Raw genomic sequence first — 24,317 nt, forward strand, 5'->3', positions numbered from 1 at the left:
TCTCAGCTATCGCTCTTTAGCTTTAAACAACCTAAACCACCAAACCAGTTAGGAAAAAATCCGATCTGTTTTATCTCAAAAACCTAGGCCAGTCCACACCTTGGACAGAAATGGTTTTCACTGGCAACAACGACGCTGGAGATGTCACAAACACAACATTTAAAAGAATCCAGCCTCGACCTCATTATTTTATTCCCAGACACCCGTTTTTTATCCATTATAAATGCTGTGTAGCGGTGAGATGTGTGGATTAAATGCAGCATCCCACCCATAAGGAATAAAAGGTGCTTCCGGGATCATGGAAATGCTCTGTGGGAAATGCTGATATAACGTTTACCTGCAGGATTTTATTATTAGTCTTTCATGTTGACTCAACCCTGCAGCTACCTTTTTAATGAGGCCTGACAGGTTTTCCACCAGAAAGCATAAAAAGACGGAAAGCTCCTACTTTTAACCCTCGACCTATAACGCCGTTGTTCCTTTTCCTATAAATTCAGACTCGCAATGTGCAGCCTGGTAGTCGTCGTTGCCACGGCGCTGACAGCTCCCGTGGCTCAGCTTCGCTGCGTGCAGCGTCCTTGCCCTGTGGACTTTTTACTCCTCGTGCACTTATAAGCCTGTAGGGAAACAATAATCACGTTGCTAATGAAACGTTTACAGCGGAGACATAAGACACCCTAGCTAGACCAGATGGCCTCCCGCCTGAAGGGCTTTGCTTTGAATCTGCTGCTAAACTTCACCCATAAGGAGTGTTGCGGAGGACGATGAACTTCAAAGAGTGAGTAATAAAGTAACAGAAATCTGTGGCACAAACCGGGAAATGGGCTCTCGGACGACTTGATATGGTGCCCGTGGCTACATTCATATTTGGACACCAGAGAGCCTGATGATTTCCATGTCACTCAGCCATCTGGAACCTCTTCAGATTAAATGGAGAACATTGCCCAGTACAATTTGGCTGTTTCTTAGTATTATCTGGAAACATGTTTTGTTAAGCAATGAGATCATGATGTGTGAACCCGACAAAGAGAAAGAAAATCCTCTTTTGTACTCAAGTCAAGAATAAAAACTAATGGAACTGTACAAAGGCAACAATGAGCAGGTCACCTGATCAATCAGGGAATATTTAAAGGGGGACATTTTCTTGGAGTGGCTCAAATCAGACCTAACGATCTCTCCCTGGTTCTGATAATCCCTTATTAGCAGCATTCTGGGCTCCATCACCCGCCAATGTGACACGTCTCGCTGCTTTTGTGCAGTTTTGAGCCACCCATGTTCAGCCGAGGTGAGACCGCAGAGGTGCGGGCGCTTCACCCCTCGTGAAAAAAAATGCTAATGACGGTTTGAAACAGGCCACTGATCTGCGTGGATCCGCTCAAAACCCTCGGAGAGGATTCTCCAGGCCCTCGCCACCGCTAACCCTCTGTAAAAATGTAGGGATGAAATCACGCCTGTCATTTTGGTCTGGGTGAAAGCAGCGTCTCCCCTCTTCTGGGCGCGGTGGTACGGATGACCTCTGCGCGGTGGGAAGGCCATAATAGCATCCGTGCTCTCCGAGGGTGTCATTACGCCCTATATTTACACGAAACGCAGGGGTGGCAGGTCAGGGCGTACAGCCGCGGGGGGCAACAGGATGCTCCGAGACAGGCAGAGAAGAGTGGGGCTTACAGGACCGCCGGGCTCTGATGCGGCCTGTCGGGCGTTCTGGTAGTTGTTAGGACATGTTCTCCAGTATTCCGACACATATTTCTCCGATTTTTCCCAACTGTCATCTCTCGGACTTTGACAGTTAATAGAACCAGCCGGGGTGATTTTCTTCCCCGGGGATAAATTGGAAAATAATGATGTGTGGCAGACAGACACCACACAGGGAGAAGTTCTCTCTTTTCTTACCTTGTTCTCATAATTGAATTAGAAAGCCGAACCTGAGAAGCGCGTTCCTTTCCGCTGATAAGAGCACCGCGAGGGCTGCCAATGAGTCATGCCTTGAACGACAGCCAGAGTTTTTGACATTTCAGATACATATGAATATTTTTACCTGAGCATCCCAGCTGCTCTAATTATTTGCCCTGCAGGGGACACCCCCCCATCAAAAAAAATCCCAGCATAGCCAGCTAATAAATCATTTGGGGAAGAGTGAATCAGATCAGCTACAGCACAGGAATGAATTCCCAGATAAATATTTAACTAAAACTTGAAGACTTTCACTGTTCCGTTGCCTTAAATGATGACGGATTTCCTTGTGAAAAAGAGAAATAATAGAATAAGCTTTATGTAATGTCGACAGAACACACGAGGTCGAGGCCGATCGCCGGTGATTACATCAATTACGGTAGGACAGACTGACTGGATGTGCGTATCTCATCTTGAATCGATTTGATGTAAAACCCTTTTCCCCATGACCTCGACTGTTGTTTTTGGAGGTAATGTTGCAGTCAATGATGTCAGCCTGTCTTTATGTTCCTACTGGATGCTCCGCGCAGTCTGTCGACCATGACTAAAGCCTGCGTTTGCTAGTTTGAAAGCGTGATGCGTTGCAGTGATGCAGACTAGAGCTGGAACCGCACCATCGTTAGCTGGCTCACTAGCTTTACCATAGCCAGCAGCAGGGGGCAGTCTGCCTGCTTTGAACTGCTGGTAATAATGGGCTCCTCGTATGATGGAGCCCAAACTTTGCAGAATGAGGGGTGACCCTAGGTGGAGAAGAGAGACCAGCACCATCAAACTGTTTCATCAGAGCTACTCTCTGCATAAACCAACCGTGTCAGACAAATTCCAAGTATTAAAATTCCGAATTATCTAAAAGAGCGTCGCACCATCCTTAGAATACAGCAAACCACAAAAACAATCGAGTTATGGTGAAACCGTACCCTTCGTCTCTCGTGCCAACGGAAATCTTGATTTACTAATTCCAACGTCGAGGTTTATTATGCGTTCTAGCTGCACGCTGACCACTGATGCAAGCGGCACCAGGGAAAAATCACCAACGTTGGAGAAACATAAGCCTGTAATCACATCGCTAACATCATTAGCATATGGGAAATGATCTAATGTCTAATTTCTAAGCCCGGCAGCTCCAATCTCAGTTTGAAGAGTTTCACCTTTTAATTACTTGTCTTTTTTGCCAAGCAGGTGAAGGAGTGGAACTTCTCACAGAAATTCCTGAGGTTGTTGCCAATACTCCTTCCGCTCTTTTTCTATTCGTGGCGCTAAATTACACATTTTAATGTGCTCCCGATTCAAATCCGACAAGGTCTACATCCTGTCAGCCGACTGCAACCGCAGCCGTAAATGCATCCGCCTTTAAAAACACAAAGTTCCCTGTTTGCCCGCTAGAATCACAAGGGACGGATGGAGAACAGTGGCTGTTTTTGTTCCGTTTATCCGAGGCTTCATTACCCCATCAAACATTTACTCTCGAGCGGCGCTTTCGCTAGTGTACACAGACGCGCACGCACACAAAGCGCGCACTGTACATTAGCGCGCTGATGCCGCAAGACTGGAAGAGTTCACTGCGCCGCACATTCTGTTTGGGTTTCCAGGCTGCGGTCCGCTGCCTCCTTGAGCTCACACAGAGCTCTCGAAAAGGGCGCGATAACGCCAAACACGTGCACATCTGCCCGTCCGACCGTGACGACGTTTCCTCCGCGTGCCAAACAAGCAGGATATTTTGCTTGCGCGTAAAGAGGAATCTGTTCCTGCGTAAGATGAAAAAGGGAGGCCGGGTTTGGTTCTGACGCCTGTAGCCGACCAGCGGCTGCTGAGGCGGGAAGTGAAAACACTCGTGGTTGACCGGAGGTCTGTTTTTTTTTGTCGCCTGGCTGTCCGATCGACGAGGCGTTTGTGCAACAGTGACATCCTGTCAGGCGCACAGGGACAGCTCAGTCTCATCTGACGTAAGTGGGTCTAGTTTGTGTGGCAGCGGAATAATTTCCAAACCCTAATTGAAGGAATGTTGCATGTCAAGCTTACAGCGTTTCAGTCAGGGATGAAGCTTTGTTTCCGATTAAACATGAGCAGTGTTTCTGTCCTCCAGCTTGGCACGAGCGACGCATCATTGACTGAAAGTTAATATAACGTAAATGCGTTCCATCTGTCCAAGCAGAACTATTGCAGGAGCGGTCGATTTGTGATGTTCCAGCTCACATTTGGGTTTTGCAGAACCCGAAAATATTGAAGAGGGAACAGCGGGGCTTTTTTGTGGCATCGTTATTAATAGCAAGGGATTTAGTTGTCACAGAACCGCCACATACAAGCATCCAAAGACAGCAACAGCGACGGAAGCCAGACGGAGTCACCGTATTTCAGGTCGTAACTCTAGCGGTCCAAAGCTAGGTCGTCCCTTAGCGCTCATCTTATTGTCAGTTAGCAATGTGGATTCCTCTAATGTCATTTCGGAGCTTCAGTTTTGGAGCGTGCGGGGTCGTTACTACACACAGATGATACTGAGCAAATATAGAATTCACTTTATGGTCCTAATATCCAATTCCGTACCTTTTTAAGTGGATCGCCTGACTTCCCCGGGTTGTTTTTTTCGGCACTGGCTGGTGCCGACTCTGTTCTGCTGCTGGCCTCAGGAGAGGCTGGTAGGTAAGGGAAAGATTACGGATGTGTTTGATCAGCCGGAGCCTTCACCTTCATCTCCATCCAAGCCTGTCCATCTGTAGATCTCCTCCAGATCCAGTGTGTAAACCATTGCTTTTTGATTTCAGCAGAATGAAGATTTATTTTTGCAGATTAATCTGGATCTCTTTTTTTTAGTCTTATTATTCCTGGAACTGATAAACTAAAAGAAAAGGCTCCTCAGGCAGATATTTTGGAATATGCTGTTAATCACCTCTGACTTTATCTAAGAGGGAAACAACAGAACCAGCCAGCTCATTCTGAAAAACTCACCCTTCTGCTTTTTCTGTTATCCTCCGTTAATGATGTTGGCAAATTCTGCCAATGACATCTTCACAACCCTTTTTTTCTTTTTTCTTTCGGGGCAGATGTTTCCAGCATGCCAGCGAGGGTTTGTGGCATGGCTTCAGCCCTCCACGCTCATTTTTCAGATACACTTATAGACACGGGGGGATTTAATCCGCTCCTGCTTTCCAGATGTGTCAGATGTGCCGTCAAGCAGCGGTGCTGAAGGATCTCAAGGAACGCGATTCTGCAGGGAGGGAAGAGCGGAGCAACTGGAGGTCAGCGAGAGGGAAGCACGCGAACAGTAAAAACATTTTACCTTCACGGGCGCTGAGTCGGAGCACTGAGCTGAAGCCGAAGAGCCGCAAGCAGGACCCGAGAAGGGACGGGGAATAAGCGACCAGGGGAAGAGAGAGGTCGCCCCAGGGGGAATAAAAGAGATTATGGCCCTGCGGCTGCAGCCCATCAGGACAGAGCAGGATTGTGTCGGAGACGAGCCCCTACGTCTTTCATATCTGGTGTCAGGAGCGTTGCCTCGGCCGTCTGAAGCTGTTGTTGCATGTTCCATTCCTGCTCTGCACGTAGGTGTCACTTAAAGCGTGTTTGTAGGACCTCACATCTGCATGACCGCGTACGTGTTAGAGCTCCTGTCAGGGAAAGAGATTTATAGACACCGGTCCACTGTAAAAACAATTGCAATACTTCGTTCGGCTACATTTTTAACTTTAGATTTTGCAGATGGGATCAGTTAGCAAGGAGCAGATAAAGTGCAAAACTCTAGTTTTGATGGGAGTACTGGTTTAGGACAGCGGAATGTCTATTTTGTCAAATGCTTAGGGGTTAAAATAAATCAATTACAATAAAAAGAGATTAGAGTCAAATTGAGCCTGCTTTAAGACTTCAGGTGGCAACAATATAATCACCAATCAAGTCTAATGTGATAACATTAAACCTCCCTCCCAACAAAAGTCATCTTTTCAGTAACATTCGTGAATTCTCCTAACTTTCGAACTAAATGTTTATAATCTTCCATTTAGAAGTTCTACTTTTTTTGTGTGTGTGTTTGGGTATATTTAGCCGTTCCTTGTTCCGGGCTCAGTGCCGGCCTGACAGACAGTCTCTAATTAGCACGGCACAAATACATATTTAGAGCCGTGCGGGTTTGGGGACTCTCTTAATTTAAGTCACCAGGGAGAACAATGGAGGAAACAATGTCCCCCCGCAGCAGGCGGGGTCTTCACGGTTCTGTCTCAGCGAGGAGCCTCTTATTTGGATTGTCCAGTCCAAACACAGCTACCGTAAAAGAGGTCGAAATACTGGTTTATTTTCCCCCGTGGAAGAGCGGATTTTACACGTCCTGAATAGTTGCGACGCGCTCGGTGAGGATTTAGTGTAAACAAATGTTTCTGGCACGTTGGCTGCATAAATAATGAGAAATGGTGAATAATGAAGCTTCTTGTAATGAAGACAAGTGTTTGTCCCCGCCTGTCACTGCTTCCAAGAGTGATTTAAGACATAATAATGGACATTTTGGCAACAGACTGTTTTAGTCTCCCTGTAGGACTGTTGATAAGACGAAGGCAGGTTTTAGTACTGATGGGGGGTTTGGGTTTGTGGGAGCTGCTGCCGATGTATTACAGTTCTCCGCTGAGATAACTCCAACAGGTCCGTTCATATTGACTACACATTTATCAGCTTCTGCTGAGATACACTAAAAGTATTTATTTTTTACCGTGAAATAAAAGTTTCAACATCTCTGGCAGCTGTTCCAGGCTCCAGTCCTCTGAGGTGTGATGCCACAGGCGTTGCACCGCTGGATATGGGGATATTCTGTCATTCCTCTCTGCAGATACTGCCCAAGACAAATAAAGTGGCTAATAAAGTTTGGAATACACAGATTCCACCTCTGTTGCTGCATCTTAGAGTTCCTCTGAGTCTCTGGGGTTTGTATTCCAGAGTAAATCTTAAAATTCATGCCTGTGTCATTGATTACTGGGGTAAATGGGATTACTACTGGGATTGTGGTGACATTGTGTGCACCAACACATCTGTGCAGAAGTTCTCCAGATGACCCCCAAGCCCACATTTCTTCTTGCTCAGAGGGATTCGGCAAAGGTTTTTGGGTGCAGACACTATCTCGAGTTCATATAGTCAAACTGACTCTGGCTCTGATGACATGATCCCTCCAGCTTCCCCTGCACATGGGCGGGATCGTCCAGATGTGTAGGTGTAAACATGCTGGTAATCAGGGCAGAACCACTCTGATCTCCGTTCAAAGAAAACCACTCTCAACACACACACCCTCACTCTTCGCGACCCCTGCTGCCGAGCCGACCTTCACCCAAGACAAATATTTAGAAAAATGGCAACGGACCCAGAAACACGGCAGAGAGCTGCAGTTGTGGGAGCCTTCTGCCTTTAACGCTAATTAAACGCGTGGCGGGACAGATTCCATTAAAGGCAGAGCGCTGCTACCTCCAATCTGAGGATCTGCAACCAAAGTGACCTGCCAGTGAGGACAGAGATGTGCTGTAACCGTCCAAGCGCTCATCCCAGCAGCCCAAATATGGTCACCTCTGGCTCCAAAAAGACATTTATGCCAAAATGCCAAACTCACAGACATAAAACAGGATTGTCTTCAAACCCAACGGGTGACATTCCCTTTTACCATCTATGGCCGTTTCCATTATTTGAAGCTCATGGCGTGTGACGTTCTAATGAAGGTAAATGTGCACTTTGTGCTAGTGCTTGTTGACTCGAGAGCGAGCAGACTGAAATATAAATACAAACACGGCCAATATCCATACACTGCGCACATTTCCAGGACCATATTGAAGAGTTGTTGCTTTGTAACTACAGTGAACAAGCGTGGCTCCACAACATTTTCCAATAAATTATTCCTTTGGTTGCCAAAAATAAGGCTTTACAAGCTTTGACTCCTCTTCTCTCCTTTGGCGTTTATGGCGGCTCATGTTGTTCCCGTAAGAGAAACAAAACCTGAGGATACATTATGGTTAAAAACATTTCAGAAACAATTCGCAGACCATCCAAACAGAATCAGGAGTAAATTATTAGTTCTGTCCAAGTGTTGGCCTAACTAAGTCCAGACATATTTAAAAGCACTGATAAAAGAATTGGTCTGATGTTCAGTTACTTTTAGAGTTGGGCTTTTTAATGTTATTTAGACAATAACAGTGAAAGAAACCCCAAATTGGATTTACACATAAATTTGTCAGTAACATTTCCTGAATCCCTGCATAGAGCTGTTAAAAAAATGAGAATGAATATTTTGATCCTCTTCCAGGTAACTGATTATAAATGCTTAAGAAAAAAAACACAAACTGGGTGTGTATTTGTTAGCTAGGGTAGATAAGGAATGTGCACGGATGTAGTACCTCTCCTGACTATGATGTGTAGGCCATACCATAGGGATTATTTCTTTTTAACACAAATCCTGTTTATTTGCCATTTTTCAACACAGGGAGGGACGGTTTAAACAGACCTTTCCAATCCATTAACAACTTGCTAGCCAACATTCTGATTCATTGGTCGTGGAAGGAATACTTCAGAGAACGAACGATTACAGGATGTGTAAAAGTAACCAGACCAGATAGAAAAAACGTTGGTTTCTTCTTTTAATGGCACACGTTTAGTTCAGATACGCTCACCTACCTTCCTCTGGAGAGTTTTTGGATGCATAATGGTAGGCCACATTAGCGCCGTGTTACCAGCAGATTGGCAGGTGTGTAAAAATACCCAAGGATTGTGGGTAACGTAGTGAGGAAAAAATGCAGCGCTTCAGACATCCTTTCCCAGATTTGTCATGATTGCAAATTAACACAGATACTTCCGGCCACAGAGCGTGCAGATATCTGAAAAACAACTAACAAAGCAACAGACAGACACACCACTGAAAAGCAGCAAAATATCCCAATCTGTTGGCCTAGCCCTGTTACTCACCAGATGGCTTGCAACTCATCGCATTGTCTCGCCGCTCCCACAGGATACGCATCATCCGGAGAAAGTTGATATTTCATTTTACCGTTCGCTCCCTGCAGTGCAACTAGACAGATTTGCTAATTCGTTGATGTTTTCAGCTTCACAGCATCCCATACCAGTTGAAATAGTGTTTCCATATGCGTGGCCTGGAAGAACGTAGGGTTGAATGAGACGTGTCCTTACGCGACCTCGTCGATCCCATGCGATCCGGCTTCAAGGGGCACGGTTCTGATGTAATTATACATCCGTTGGGCTTCTTACGCCATGAAAAATATTTACCCAGGTCAGTCATAATCACAGTGGCACTGCTGTGGACACCGAGCTACACACGGCTGGCCACACCCCTGCAGTCCACTGTATTATTTCCCTCCAAAGATGCAGCGGCGATACATCTGTGTGTCATCATTGGCTCATCATCTTATGAAGGTTGGATAAATGAAAACCGCAGAGCTCTGCATCATGAAAGGTTTCTGCATCAACTTTATAAAAGAAGGGCACCCTGTCATTTAACCTTTGTAACATCCCCAAGACGATATCACGCGAACTCGAGCTTGCGCCGCTCTTGCTATCCTGCATATTCTGTTGCATCTTCTGTATATTTTACATGTGTTACGAGCCATGCGAGTCTTTTCATGCCCTATAAAGCGGTGGGCCGGCAGCCCTTCCCACACACGGCGTTCAAAAATGGAGCTTCATCTTCCGGGTATGATCAAGTGTGTAGGCAGCAGTCCAACACAATGCTATAATGAAGCCGCAGGAGCCTACCTTCCTGTGTGTTCCTGTCCCATCCGTCTGAACCAGACCGACAGCTGTGCCCTCTCCCTGTGATTTCAACCTCAGGAGTCGACCATAAATTGGGCTCCCATGTGAGGGAAAACTTCCACCCTGCACTGATGTAAACCCTAATTACAATTGATGTTTTTCCATGAACTCTGGGCAAATTGTTGCATCTCAGACTTAACAAATGGAAAGCAAAAGGATTTCAAGGCAATTGATGTCAGAAAGCTTCCAGTGCAGTTGTTTATGTTACAGTGTGATGTGCTCGTTTCCTGTTTAACGCTCAGTGCTGCATACATGTGCTGCATGTTAGCACCAACTGGCCAGATCCTCTCGGCTCTACAGACCATTTAACATCTCTCACTTGCTGTTACACAGCCAGGAACCCTGTTTGGATCCTTTTACAGTCCTCATCGAGCTTGTTTTCCCTCACAGCCGACAGCTGCAGGGTCAGAATCTGAATCAAACTACTTTATTGATCCCTAAAGGGAAATTTGTTAAAAGCTTCTGACCCTGAAAAGCTCAGGGGTTCTGCTGCTGGCAAAGCATGCAAATAGTGCACTTCCCAACACTTCAAACACCTCACGCAGATTTGGAATCACAAGGGGCACCATGCGGGGGGAATCGCCCTCGGCGGCCGAGGCCTGGAGTCAGGGCGGAGCAGCGTAGATTTAGGGCCACACCTGGCAAGAGGATGAGTTGGGAATCGCACCGGCCAAGCAGTGGAAAATCACAGACCGCCCCGTCTCTATCTCTGAAAATGTCAGGCAAATGTCTGTCTCCACCACAGCATCCCAGATCGTGCTGTGGAACTGGCAGAGCCCTGTTCCAGACCAACACCAGCGATGCCCGAAGGGGGCCAGAAGTCATGACAATGTTTCCCAGAAATCAAATGTGACAGAAGACTCTAAAGGCACAAATGAATTGCAATGACTTTATTATCATCATTTAGTGGAGGCGTCGCTCAGAGTGCTGACGGTGGATGATTCACGTCCCTAAACAGATGCTGCATGTGCTAATCTTCGGCCAACTCTGTGGAGCCGAGGGTTTCAGGTCACCCTTCATATTAATCCGGATTTTTTCACCCTTGATTTTTCCCCGTAACACCTTTATTGGCCCCGGCGCTGCCACTGACGTGTGAGCGACGTCACAGATCCATGATGGATGAGGATATGAGTCACAGGGGCATTAAGCCACTGGCGACAGGGTTTTTCAGGGATAATTAGATGTTGTTGTGCTGATGGTAGCAAAGGGGAATGATGGACCATTCATGTGGATCCACATGGTGATTAGGATGAAAAGATTTTGATCTGAAAATATGTCACCTAGTTGAGCTTCCTCCTTTTTCTTCATTTTTTAACCACAGATTTCTTTCCCCTGGTCTCACCCGCCCGGATCTGTTTCCTTCTCGGTCAGAAACTGACCAAACTAAAATTAGCCATTACTTTGCTACCATTAAACATTTTGGACTTTTAGCTTTAGCTGAGAAGATAGAGCGAGCACGCTGTTTTGATTTAAGGGCAGAAGAATCACAGGATCCATATGCTCTCACATAGGCTAAGTTCTGCCCACATGGTTCTCATAGTCACTCTGCATTTCATGGGTCTGTTATTGGAAGCTCTTCCCCCAGTTCTGTTACAAAGAGCTCTTTTTTATGTCAACTAACAATCTGTCCTTCCTCCTTTTTTATAGCTGACCCCCTGCCTTTTCTGTATTAGTTTAATGTTACACCACAGGATGACACCATGGAGACAAGAAAACTCCATCTTGATACATGTAACCTGCGGTTCGAGCCCGCGTGACGGCAGGTTCACGTGGATCATACAAACTCGCACCTTTCGATCAAATCACCCTACTCAGGCCAAAGCACAGGCTGGGCAGGAGTAGCTTCCTGGCAGTGGAGAGTTACTGGAGTAGGATCCAGACCTCATGTGTGTGTCCCTCAGCTGGAGTCAGAGCTCTGATGAATCAGCAGCCGCTACTTCGCTCAGCACACGAGGATTAAAAGGGCCGATTCCGTCCAGTTTTCTGCTTTTGATAACCAAGCTCTGTGGAGCCCAGTAAGAGGAACAACCCTCAGGATCTGGTGGTGTAATTTTAAGAAAAGGCAGAGGACAGTCCTTTTTAAATTCCACTGAGGCCCATATGTCAAAATATGACATGCATCCGTCTGAAACTAAGGCCATAAAATGTCCTCCTGATGGTCAATCATCCACCTATGTAAGGAATGTTGGAGGCCCTGCAGGTGCTGAACAGGTCTGCTTGACAAGGAAAAGGAGTTTAAAATTAGCCATTACCTTGTATGGTAAAGGTCAGTTAACCCACGTCAGATCTTTAACACAACGTTTATTCATAAAGTCAATTAAATGTTAATGTTGATCTTATTTTGACTAAACATGGTGGTGTGGAAAATACTGGCACACTCGCAGGGAGGGAGTGGGCATGGAGATCATCAGAACCTGCAGGGAGATCATCAGAACCTGCAGGAGATCATCAGAACCTGCAGGGAGATCATCAGAACCTGCATGGAGATCATCAGAACCTGCAGGGAGATCATCAGAACCTGCAGCCAGGTGCAAATACCCGATGGTCTCTAAAGGAAGAATTGGATGGCTATTTCTTCTGTAGCAACTAAACTATAGGGAGATTTATTTAATTGTTTATTCCAAGATGGTCATACATTAATGGAAGATTTGTTTAGGCAGATTTTAGGCATCACAAACCACTGATTATCAACTACAAATATCAGGCAGCCTTCCTCTATTTGAAAACACTCTACACAATGAAGACGGAGACAAACATGAAGGCATCTGCCTGCGGTTTTGAGGGGGAAAAAAGAATAATTTGGCTGTAGTTTTAAAGAGAACAAACACATGCATGAGGAAGCTCACAGTCAATAATTCCCAGTGCCTGTCCTTAAAGGAAACCATCACAACTAAATGCTGAACCCTGACCCTTACCTCAGCCTCAAGCCGATTCAAATCTGGAGTCAAAACAAAGTCTGAACAGGCTGTTGAAGTTGCGTGGACCGGCAGAAATGTCTTCATTTTCTAAAAATGTCCTCACTTTGCAGGGGGAAGGCGTAATCTGCTCCTTAATACAGTTTGAGTGCTGGGCTTTGCAATGCGTTTTTAATTATGAAAGTCTGTTTATTATCTCACATTGATCCATCTCTCATGAAAATATCAGTGAAGGTGAGCTAAGAAACATCGGTGCGTATGAGTAAATATTTAGTTTGTGGCCAATGGTGAATGAGGATTTAGGGATAGTTACGTGAGGTTTGGTCGTTTGTTGGTTATTAGATTTGCTGTCGACTGCATACTGCAGCATAATAACCGTCCTTTTTTAACAAACATTTTCCCTGGAGAAGGAGGTTCTCACCAGTTTGCACATGCAGCATCTGTATTTATTTGAGCAGCAACAGTGTGAGTATCAATAGAAGAATTCCGTCCATCCAAACTCTAACCTGACCTAAATGTTTTTCCAAACCACAACGCCAAGTCTACTGGCAAAATTCTGGCTTGGGCAGTCATATGTGAGCCAATCACATGGCTCGCAGATTTCACGAACTTTTCCATTGTGTATGAGAAGATTTATGTGACAAAAGATGAAACGCTTGCAGCTCGTGGTTGTAGAAACCTATTTGAAATTAAAGTAAGGCTGCACAGGATAATGGAATCCAATAAGGGGGAATTCTGGTTTGGCGAATCTGGTTTGGTTTTTAAATGACTCACACTTACCAAAAATCTTTATTTTTGGTCCTTTCAAGATGAACAAGCAGTAGAACCTGTTCCTCTCTGGTTTTAATCCTGATCTTTTATTCTGTTGCACAATTTCTTGTTAGCGCCACGCACTGATTAATCTCTGATAGGTCGATTGTTCCGTCATGAGACCCAGGTGCAAACAACCAGAGCAAAAGCTTTGGCTCCTGAGAGGTTTTAATGCAGCTTGCAGAAATGAGTCTCCTGAATCACAGAAACTAATTGGTCTAGTAGGACTCTCTGTGGGTCCAGCAACTCAGGCCAACAAAAATGAGCCAGTCTGAACCTGAGCTTATTCTTAGCAGGTCCTCTGTCTTTGCCTCACTCTGCGCTGAGTTAGCATGAGTGAAATCTTAGTCACCAGTGTAACAGCAGCTGTTCCGAACTTCTGAATCTGGCCACGAGTGTGAGCAGAGAAAAAAAAAAACATGTTAGAATTCAGGTGTTTGTGCGTACACGAAAGAGAAAAGGTATTCATCTGAAATGTTGTCAAATCTAGAGCGCACTTAACCCTGACTGGGACGGTCTGAAGGACAAGTGTGCTAACGTTGCTAATGTTAGCATGCATTTTCTGGGCGCTTCATCTTCGCTTCACTTGTCTGTCACCGGTTGCCATTGTTGTGGTGTTACTGGGTGAAGTCACAGCTAGTGTGTGTTCTACTCTTCACATTCCTGTTCTTTCAAATTTCCCCAGAAACACTTGTCCCTACAACTGGCATAAAATAGTTTTTCCCTCCTCAAACGGAGCTTATCCAAAGATATGTGTGTTGTGTGTGTTGCAGGGAAGAGAGATAATTACGACCCTCCTATTCCAGTGCTCCTGCAGGGTCGAATCCCTCTGTTTTGTGTTTGGTATTTAGGCATCATCAACTTTCCAGGAACCGTGCAACATGGTCGTTATGTCATCGCAAATGTGGCTGTTAATTCACTCAGGATGTGTAGGAACAGCCACAAATGAGGCAAATATGTTAATGTAAATGTTCTCTTAAAGGTTTTATGCAACAGAATCTGCACATGCATCCACGTCCCTGATGGCCATGCAGCTGTGGGTTCCAGAGGAGCTCTGAGGTTTGACTCACCTGGATCAAAAATATCATATATCCTAATCTTATATTCAGCAAACTGAAGATGTAAGATCACAAACTGACTCGTGAACACATGGGAAGAAATTACTGAACTCCAGGGCCTGAGGGCGCACGCTATTGTTCTCAACCCGTGTTTACACACAATTAGTCACGGCCGCAGCCCAGGCTTGGCTTTTGACACTGTGGTGGAGCTCAAACATGTACACTGTTGCCCAGCGGATGATTGTGCAGGTTTCTTTGACATCATACTAATATGGAGAGTGACTCATCCCTCATTTTGGAGTCAGAGGAACAGTTTAGCACAGGCATGGGCAAACTAAGGCCCGGGGGCCACACGCGGCCCGTTAAACGTTTTAATCCGGCCCGCCAAACTTGAAAAATTAAATGAATAAACCTTGTTAATGTTAAATTTTCACTGCAATTCTGGTGTTTTCCCACTAGAAAAAAGACAGTCAGGAGGAGAGTGATGGTGATATCCTGAAGGATAACAGAACTTTCAGTGCTTTAAAATAGAAATGGTTATTAATTTTTTTTAAAAAGGCACATTTTATTCATTTGATTTTAAGTGTTTTAAGACTCATTCCAAAGTCAGATATTTTGTTGTAATGCTTCTCTTCATTTTCATTTAAAATTAAAGCACATGTTTTCTCCATATCCCAAGACGTGTATTTTTTCTCCAATGAGGTGAGGTTACCAAAGCACTCCATCCATCCATCTGCTCCTGGTCCGGCCCCTTTGTCAAATGTTAGAACCCATTGTGGCCCACGAATCAAAATGTTTGCCCACCCCTGGTTTAGCATAACGACGCCGATTCGGACTCGCGCTTCCTGCGTCTCTGAGTCCAGACAGAAACAGAGCTGTAATCAACGTCTGACAGGAATATTTGTTTGTAATTGCAAGATTAAGATTATAAATGATGGGTAAATATTTGCTTTAAATTAGCGGGACATGCTTAAAGGCTTCACAGATGTGCAGAGCTGTCACAGGGCTGATAAACCACAGCGTGATTACTGTGAAAGACACTTGCAAACATGCCAGCACGTTGAAACAAACTCTCACAGATGCTTGGTCAACAACTTCCTCTTTTGTATGTTTTTTTTTTTTTGGTTTCCACTCATCATTCCGACCTGCCAGTCCTCACTTCACTGGGAACCTCCAGCGTTGCTGGACTGTGTAATTATGTCAAAGATGCTTAGAGCCTGCTTCACAAGATGCCTCTAAAACCTTTACACTCAGCAAAGGTGCATATTAGTGTCCTGCACTCACACTCACACACACACACACACACACACACTTACATAAACACTACAGTAAACCCCAGCCTCCAGCCAGCCCTGCTGACCTGCATCCTGTCCTCCCAACCCAGGCAGGCTCTGACAGACATGGAAACGTGCCGTCAAAGTTCCATGGAGCATTCCCCAGATTCTGCCCTTAAGGATATGTTTGATGTGCTGCATTATAAAGAATAGCTCCTGTAAGGAATAAGGAAGTTTCTGGATTCTGGGATCTTTTTGTGAACACACACCTGCTCGTGTCAGAGTTTCCATTATTCCCCTAGACAATTAGCATGTTTAAGTGTCTATAAAATAAACATACTGTGGACATTTCCTGCACTGTAAATGTGGAGATTGACTTCTTGGCTCAAGGCGAGCCTCCCTCCTCTGTGTTTTATAAAACTCAAGTCGCAGCTGTGCTTCAAAGGACGTCTTACAGCCCGCTGTCTAAACTGAGACCATGCTTCCACTTACGGCCACACTTGGAAGGCTGAGCCACGCTAATCAATTTGTAACGTGAAAGATTTCCCCCTTGGTTTCCTTTTGATCACCGTTGGTAGTTTGCAGCCAGATGGAGTTGTATGACTAATTCAAGATTTAGAATAACAGGATATCAGATCGGGTCCAGTTAGCAAACAAACTGCGGCACATCAGGGTTGATTTGGTCGCGTGATTAGACTTTTCTAGCCAGATGAAACACCAGAAACATGCCACACTCTGAGTGTAAAGCAGATGACGCAGTGGGTGGAGACGGAGGCAGGACGGTTTACATCAGCACGCAATTAAAGCACTTTTGTGACGTTAGCCGGCTCAGTGGAAGGCATTAAAAGATGTTCTCTCTGTCGCAGTAAAATGTGAGCGCTTGTGATTAGACTCTGCTCGACCTATTATATTTTCTGTTTGTTAGCTAGCGGCGTCGGAGCCATCCCCGTAGAAGGCTCTTTACTCCAAATACTGCACCCTGAATCATGATTTCCGCCTTCGAGGTTGGTCCTGTCATCAGTTAATGAATGGATACAGACTCAGTGGTTGAGATGATGAGAAACCCCCAAACACAAACAAAAGTGTGTGGGAGACCCGTCCATTTGCTTCGACACCTAATCTGTTTAGTTTCGCCTTTTCGGTTTGATCCAAACCAAAATTCTATGAATTCACATGTGAAATTTCCTCTGGTCCACACCAAAGGAGAGGTGTCCTTGGTCTGGATCGACCCAAGCTGCGGTTTGCTTTGTGTCTGGAGCGTTAAAAAGGTAGAAACTTTCAGAACAAATACAAGAGGTTGCTGCAGGCGAGGAAAAGGGAAAACTGAGACATGGGAGGAGACGGGAGGCCAGAATTCTTCAGTTAAACACGGTCCAACAACATTATGAAGTGGCAGGACTATCCAAGTTCTTTTTTTTTGTCATTGGAAAGATATAACAAGAGCAGGACAGCAATGTGAAGTTGAACATTTTGATCCATTTTCCCCGCATTTGTCTTAAATGAAGAGACGCACTAATGCCACATTCTTCAAAATCAAGTATTGGCAGATATAACCCTGACAGGCAACCCGCCTGTTTAGCAGTTTTTCTCACATCCGTGAGATCCGCTGAAGTCAAGGTTCCAGATTGCGGCCTCCCTGTGAAGACCCAGTTGGTCAGGAGCAAATGGCCATGAGAGAATGACGGCCTGAACGTTCTCTACCAGCAGCTGTGTGACACCGTGTTCAGCACTTCCTGGCACGACCCTCAGAGCACCCATCAAGTTCCTGGACACATTACCAAAGGACAGACATCCATCTGTCACCGTAGCAGCTCCTGAAAACATCGCATGCATATCATCCGCGTGTTTCCTTTGAGACGGGGGTTCGTCGGAAGCCGCCCCTTGTTCGGCGTGAGCAGACTCATTCCTTTCAAGACATCTGGGTTGGGTTTCAGTCGCTGAACCATCTTGTTTTGCTTCGGGGAGCTGGAATAGGAGGAGAGTCAGGATCTTGTTCATAGCTGTTTTGTTTTGTAAAGCCCAATCAAAGAAATGTTTGTGCCTCTGTGGTCTGGAAGGCAGCAGATGTCATCAGTGCTCCGGAGTGGGACAGCCGGGGCCATTATGGCTTCACTCGACAGGGGGCCTGTGATCCATTAGCACGGCGTGAACGCAGAGGCCACGCCCTCTCATCAGGAAGGTCATGGATCAGCGTCACTCTCACAGGGCGATTCTTCCTGCAATTGACATCTTTTGGTCTAAAATAAAGCGGACGCGCCTGGTGAACTTTCCCTGATCACCGGCATGGGCGCACCTCGTCATCTGGTTTTTGTGTCTCGTGTCTCTTGAGCGACTTTGGTTTAATTATTTATGTGGATGCGACTGATATTCGTGGATCTTTTAAATGTCCTCATCGCCACACTCATTTTCCCACATCCCATCAGGCAAATAAACCGAGCAACAAACAGTCTGGGATCACTTCTTACCTAACATCTGACACCAGCTGACAATGATTAAGATGTTCCACAAGCCAAGAAATTCTTTATTTACTGATGCACAGCGGATCTAAATAGAAAGCGCAGTAACTCGGTGAAGAACCTTTAAACTTTATCACTCAAAGATTTTGGAAGCCCATTTAGCACAAGCAATATTTCTTATTTTTTCCCAGAAGCGTTCCCGTACAGTTGTTAAACCTGCACAGCCGTCTTTGAGTCCCCGGGCAGATGTTCCGTTGGATATCTGGACTCGAACAGAACCAAAGCCTTCATCTAGTTTAGACGAAGCCAGCCCTTTCTTGATTTGACGATGTGCTTCTGGATACTGTCATTGTCAACAGTCATCATCAAAAGATTTGAGCAAAGTTTTTGATGCCAAATGTGACCGGATTCCGGAGTTTTTAATGATTCCCACCCAGCCTTCTTATAAGGTAATAAGAGACGCGGCCAAACAGACCTGTTAGAACCGTTCTGATTGCATCGTCATAACACTTCTTCTTCATCTTGCTCATCAGTCTGGCCTTCCAGACTTCTGTTTTTCACAGGAATACGTGTGGACGGCTCAGATGACACTAGGGTAAAGGCGGCGCAGAGTCACAGAATTCCCAAAGGGGGAATTTTGTCAATATCCACTCATTATTATTGTTATAATTGGACATATGGAAAGAGTATTGCGTTTTACATCTTTTTCTGGTTCTGTTGTCAATTACTGCCTAATTCCTGGTTGGTGGAAACAGTCTGAACAACTGAACGGCCAGTCAGGAATGCAGGGTGAAATGGAAATGCTGGAACTCACATGGCTCTCCTCTCTTCCTTTGGCTCTGGGTTTAACCTAAGAATTTTTGTCACTTCTCTCGTAGGTCTTGTAAACTACTGCCCCACAGAAGCATTCATACATTAGTAAGGATTAATAATCCCAGATGAGAACACACCCAGCACATCTGTCAGGCGACTGTGCCGACCGCTGCACCACAACACCAAACTGGACATTTATAGAATGAAATGCACAAAAGCTTCCTGAGGACTACTCTTCTTTAACACTGTAATGTTCAGTGCCGTTATGAGCGAGGCCCATTTCTTTACAACAGAATCACTTCCTGTTTACAGGACTAACTGCAGTTGCACAGAAAGATCCGGCTTGTTTCGGAATAAAAGCCACCCACCTGTTGATATCTATGGCAACCTGCTCATCGTGGTCTCACTCTGACAATGCAGTTCATCATGTGTATACAGTCAGATATTCTGTTTATATGGGAGAAGGAAAAACAGAAGGGATTTAAGAGCATCTTTATATTATCTAGTGTGCTCTTTATATGCATGGGATTAGAGTGTACAAGTGTGTGTGTGTGTGTGTGTGTGTGTGTGTGCGTGTGTGTGTGTGTGTGTGTGTGTGTGTGTGTGTGTGTGTGTGTGTGTCTGCATGTTTCCAGGCAGCAGAGAAGCCAAGCAGAGGCTGACGTCAAGCAGACGACCTTGGGTCTGCATGTGTTTACCGCTGTGTGAAGTGTCTTCTGGTGACGAATCCCATGAGGCTGGAGGACGCCGCGGCTCGTGTGCGAGGCCGCGCGACGCGTCAGCCGGGAAAGCCACGCAAGGCTGGCGGCCTTGTAGGGCGCTACAGCGCCCGACTAGACGACAGGAATAGAAACACACGAAGCAGCCTCAGGCGATGTTTTAGCATTTGCAGGTTTAAGCAGAACCTTCCTGTTGTTGTGTTATTGATGGTTACACTTGCGCACCGTTGCTACGAACCCGTGGATCAGATCCGCCGTTCGGGTCCTTCAGGTGACATCACTGAAGAGATTGCGAAATGCATCATCTGTGATGTTACATAAGGTGGCAGCGCTTTGTTTGGTTAATCTGCAGGGGCTGAGGAAAGCAACAAAAAGAAATCCGGCGCAACATAATATCCCAGCAGCAAACAGCGAGCTGTCAAGTCGGGGAGACTCGCAAGATGAATGTGGCGGCCACTTGTGAGGCCGCGTCCTGGGGCAAATCCACCTGTGGGGATTGTTTCTCCCTGTCTATACTGATTTCCTTTGTTTCCCTGTTGGTGTGTCAACAGCTTGAGAACTAAACTGGTTCAAACCATTATTAGCGCTTTACCCAAAAGCCATATTTAATAATAAGGTTTGATTTTTTAATTGCACTTCATTAATTATCAGTAATTACGGTCTGTAAACACTTTGTCAAGTGGTATTTTCCATATTTCTACTTTTTCGCTCTTTGGAGCAGACTAGATGAATAAGTAGTAAACTTGGATGGAATAACACTTTTAACTAACATTCAACAGAAGAAAAAATTGCCTTTTTCTTTTGCCCAAGTGAAGTATATGATAGTAAAATGTCCACCCTTCCATCACAATGATACAAATGCCACTTGGTTTGGAACAGCCAATTATCTTTTGATATTTTGGGAGAGTCTGGCCTCCTTTAAAAAGAGGTTTGGCATATGTATGCCAGTTTCTGGTCATATGAAAGTGGTTTTACTGGATCCATATAGAGCTGAGGAGACTGAACTCTCTGCCACTTCTACTTTTAAACATGTTTCCATCTTCAGGCAGTGAATGCATCATCTTCAATTGCTTTGTTGTGTGTCTTATGACATATTTTATATTGCTGTTTGCTGGTTTTAGGGTGTCTGCAGGATAAAAAAAAACATGATTTTGACCCTTGTGTTGGACAAACGGGTGAGCTACACTGACAGATTGGTGTGAGAAGTCCTGGGAAACATGGTTTCTGAGGCCCAGAGCAGGAAATACTTGCAATAAAATGTTGATGTTCGTGATATTCTGCCGTGATTTTGCCAGATTTTTAACATGCAAAATTTAGCCCAAAGTAAATTAAAAAAATGGATCTCTGATTTGTTTTGGATATTACAGTGTAATATATTAGGAGATGGGGCTACTGATATTTTGACAGTTTTCAGCAAAATTATCTCTCCTGCAGGACCGGTTTTGTCGTTTCGAATTGTCAACGGGGCTGAACGGAACTCTTAACAGTCCACAGAGACTAGAGAGTCACGTCTGCTGAGACGCTAATGGGTTCACGCTCTTACCATCACCTCATCACGCCGCTTCTGGGAAAGTGTGGTCAGAAAATGGCTTTTGAAGTCCCCGCTAAGTCTTTACCCTCCGAATCGACAGGAATGCGCACAGTCGTGCCTGTTCTGCAGCCGATGACCGCGGCGGCCACTGCAGCTATGTGATACTGATACTCCCCTTCCTTTCCCTCCTTTGTGTTTTGTTTCATCCCACCATTTTCCAGCAATCACAGTTTTAGTGCCATTACATACCGATCATTTGCACTGCAGGTTTTTCCTGGCTGTGTACCGAGCTGGCATAAGTTGCATCCTAATGGTCTAAAATCATGCATCTATTGTTAAAATGCACCTTTTCGTTGTCTATGCCACCGCCCACATGGCCTCAGGTTAGGATGAAGACCTCTGCTTACATCTTAATCTCAAAAAATATAAAAAAAATGGCTGCAACTGCTGTTGGTGCCTTCGAGAACATGTTTATTAACCCCATGTTGTGTTTGTAGTATACACCCTGCTGTTACTCATGTTCAGGGAATTATTTTGTTTGCTGCGCAGGCTGGTTGTCATAGGAACAGTTCATGTAGTCACCTTCCCACGGTGTCTGAGAGGTTTTATCTCCCCCCTCCTTGTTCTGGTGATGCACTGTGATAGTTAAAGGATAAAACCTTTCCCTCTGGACAACGGAAGAAGTGGACACCACCGTGTCCATTCAAAGGTCGTCTTTATCCTCTGAAGGTGGATTTTCTCCCGATCGATCATCGTCCTGGCTGAAACCAAGGATTGGGCCACGGAATGTTTTAAGCTGCCCGGTACATCCTGAATCGGTCCCAGCTGGCTCAGACCCGAACAGCCTCCAGAACCGCTCGTAGAGCAGAAGGTTCAAAGCACGCGTTGGCTCTCCATAGCGTCTGTCTGGAGAGAAGCGTCGCTGGCGATGCCGGAGACCATTTACTGAACTTTTACTGAATAGGCCCCTTTGTGGTGCAGCAGGTTTGGATAAAGTATCAACCGTGTAATCTCTGTTGGCAGGGGTCAACCTATGCTGCTGGCGAGGAAGGAGGAGCAAGTGTCCCATCTTGTATTGATTGAGTTTTTAAGAGAGTAGCTTCTAATGTTTGCAGATGATGTTGTCCTTTCATCGGTTGTTGTGGGACGGCCTGGCTGTCTCTGTCCACCACCGTTCATGTGGAGGCAGTCACTGTTTCCTCCTGTCAGAGGAGGTTTGGTGATGATGCGTGTGTTTGTTTCGTTTTTCCTTTATTCCAGGGGATCCAGGGAAGGGGACAGTTCAGGGTAAACACCTGGACAACGTCCACAAAGATCTGAGTCAGGAAAGATGGGGAATTTATGATGGAGATGCCGATCCAGATTACATTTCTGACTTACTGGTCCCAGATGACTGGCTTGGCCACTTTCACTGGAACTATACGCTATAACATCTTTCAAGTTTATTGTGTTGCAGAGCCTAATTGTGAGCTCTGTCATGTGCATCAACGCCATAAAAGAGTTCAAGAAACTTCCAAAGGTAGTAGTACGAATGCTCTGGACCAGCCAGAGTGGAGGCATATCCGTGTAGCTGGCCATGAAGCTCCAGTATTTAACAGCGAATTGGACAATAAATATTGAGAATCTTAAAATAGAGGAGTGGATTTAAAACAGATGCAGAAAGACAATGACTGTGCTGTTAAAAGTTAGTGCCAACATTTCTCTGATATTTACCAATATTGTATGCTTCAGTCGATCAGACTAATAAAGCAGATTTCAGCCTCTTGGCTTCGTTTTCTACGCCAGATAAATCAGCACCGGGGGAAAGTTTGTGTGACCTTTCGTGACAACGGCGCAAATTGCACACAGCAAGAGATAAATAAGAAGAGAATGGGAATAATGGACAAAAATCATTTTGGGGCGACTGGTGCTGTTTGGAAGGGTATTGGCTCTTTTTCCATGCATGCATGCTCCTTGCCTTGTCTCTACATGTCATATAGCCTCGTGTATACATTTACTGGTAAAGGCCTCCTTCTTTTCCCCCTGTCTAACTCCACTTTCCTCAGGTTTTACACTGGAGTGGAAATATGGCCCATTTAACCCCCTGATGGCTCCCTTCCTTTAAAGGTCCTTCTATGACTTTAACTCATGCTGTTAACTGTATCTCCCACACATTCTTGGTTCGCTTAAGCTAAGCATCCGCTCCGAATGTGTTTACCTTGATTAATGCAGTCAGGAAACAGGTTACAGGACACACAAGCCTGACTTGGGCCAGTAATTTCAAACCTGGACAGCTGGTTGCATTGGCAGCTTTTGCAGAACAGTTTCCACCAGTTTTCCTTCCCCAGTTTCCCTCTCTGTGCAGCTAAATCCAAAGAAATTGCTTGATTTATTGTTGAATCCACTCCGGGACTTCCACGGGCTTTCAAAACAGGTTGATGTAAGTTGTGGCTGACTAACAAAACCCAGTGCTGCTTCCACAAAGGTTCCAGCACGCAGATACTTATTTAGTGGGAAACAAGTCTGGGTTTGGTGCTTCGGGATGCACCAAAGACACTGGAGCTGTTTCTTCACCGTCCCAGTAGAGGTCTTCGATGCAATCACCGTTGGCTGGAGTAAGATTTCTCATCTATTTTGCTTTTTTGGCAGCGGCGGTTCAAGAGTGTGAAGCTGTGTGTGCTCCAGCAGCTCTCTCAGAGCTGAGGGCGGGACTGTGGCACGTTAGCATTATTTTTGCTGTCTGCAGGCACTGGGTTCATTCGTGCACGTTTCCTTCTGAGAAAACAGTTGTGTTTTAGCTGCTCGACTGTGAGAAGACGTTCACGCGGCGTTTATGAAGCCATGCGTGCGGTGACACGCCCCAATAATAACTGTAATACCACATTAATAACGTGATATTTGGCCCAAGGCATAAAAAATTCAACTTGAGCTCTAATATTAAGGTTATATAGAGCATTTTAAAAGTAAACCTGATTGTTGAATGATGAATCGAGTAGTTGTCACACAGCCGGGCAAGTGTGCAGCATTAAACTC

The 24,317-nt window shown here is 45.3% G+C and overlaps 1 long non-coding RNA gene across 1 annotated transcript; it reads left to right on the forward strand.

Annotated features, from left to right (window-relative positions):
- Positions 1–3,389: 3,389 nt before the first annotated feature.
- LOC130532516 (uncharacterized) lies at positions 3,390–5,789 on the forward strand. Its single transcript, XR_008952349.1, has 2 exons — positions 3,390–3,896; positions 4,992–5,789. It is a non-coding gene; the product is annotated as an uncharacterized LOC130532516 (long non-coding RNA).
- Positions 5,790–24,317: the final 18,528 nt, after the last annotated feature.

The sequence above is a fragment of the Takifugu flavidus genome, chromosome 10 (assembly GCF_003711565.1).
Source record: "Takifugu flavidus isolate HTHZ2018 chromosome 10, ASM371156v2, whole genome shotgun sequence".
NCBI classification, from domain to species: domain Eukaryota; kingdom Metazoa; phylum Chordata; class Actinopteri; order Tetraodontiformes; family Tetraodontidae; genus Takifugu; species Takifugu flavidus.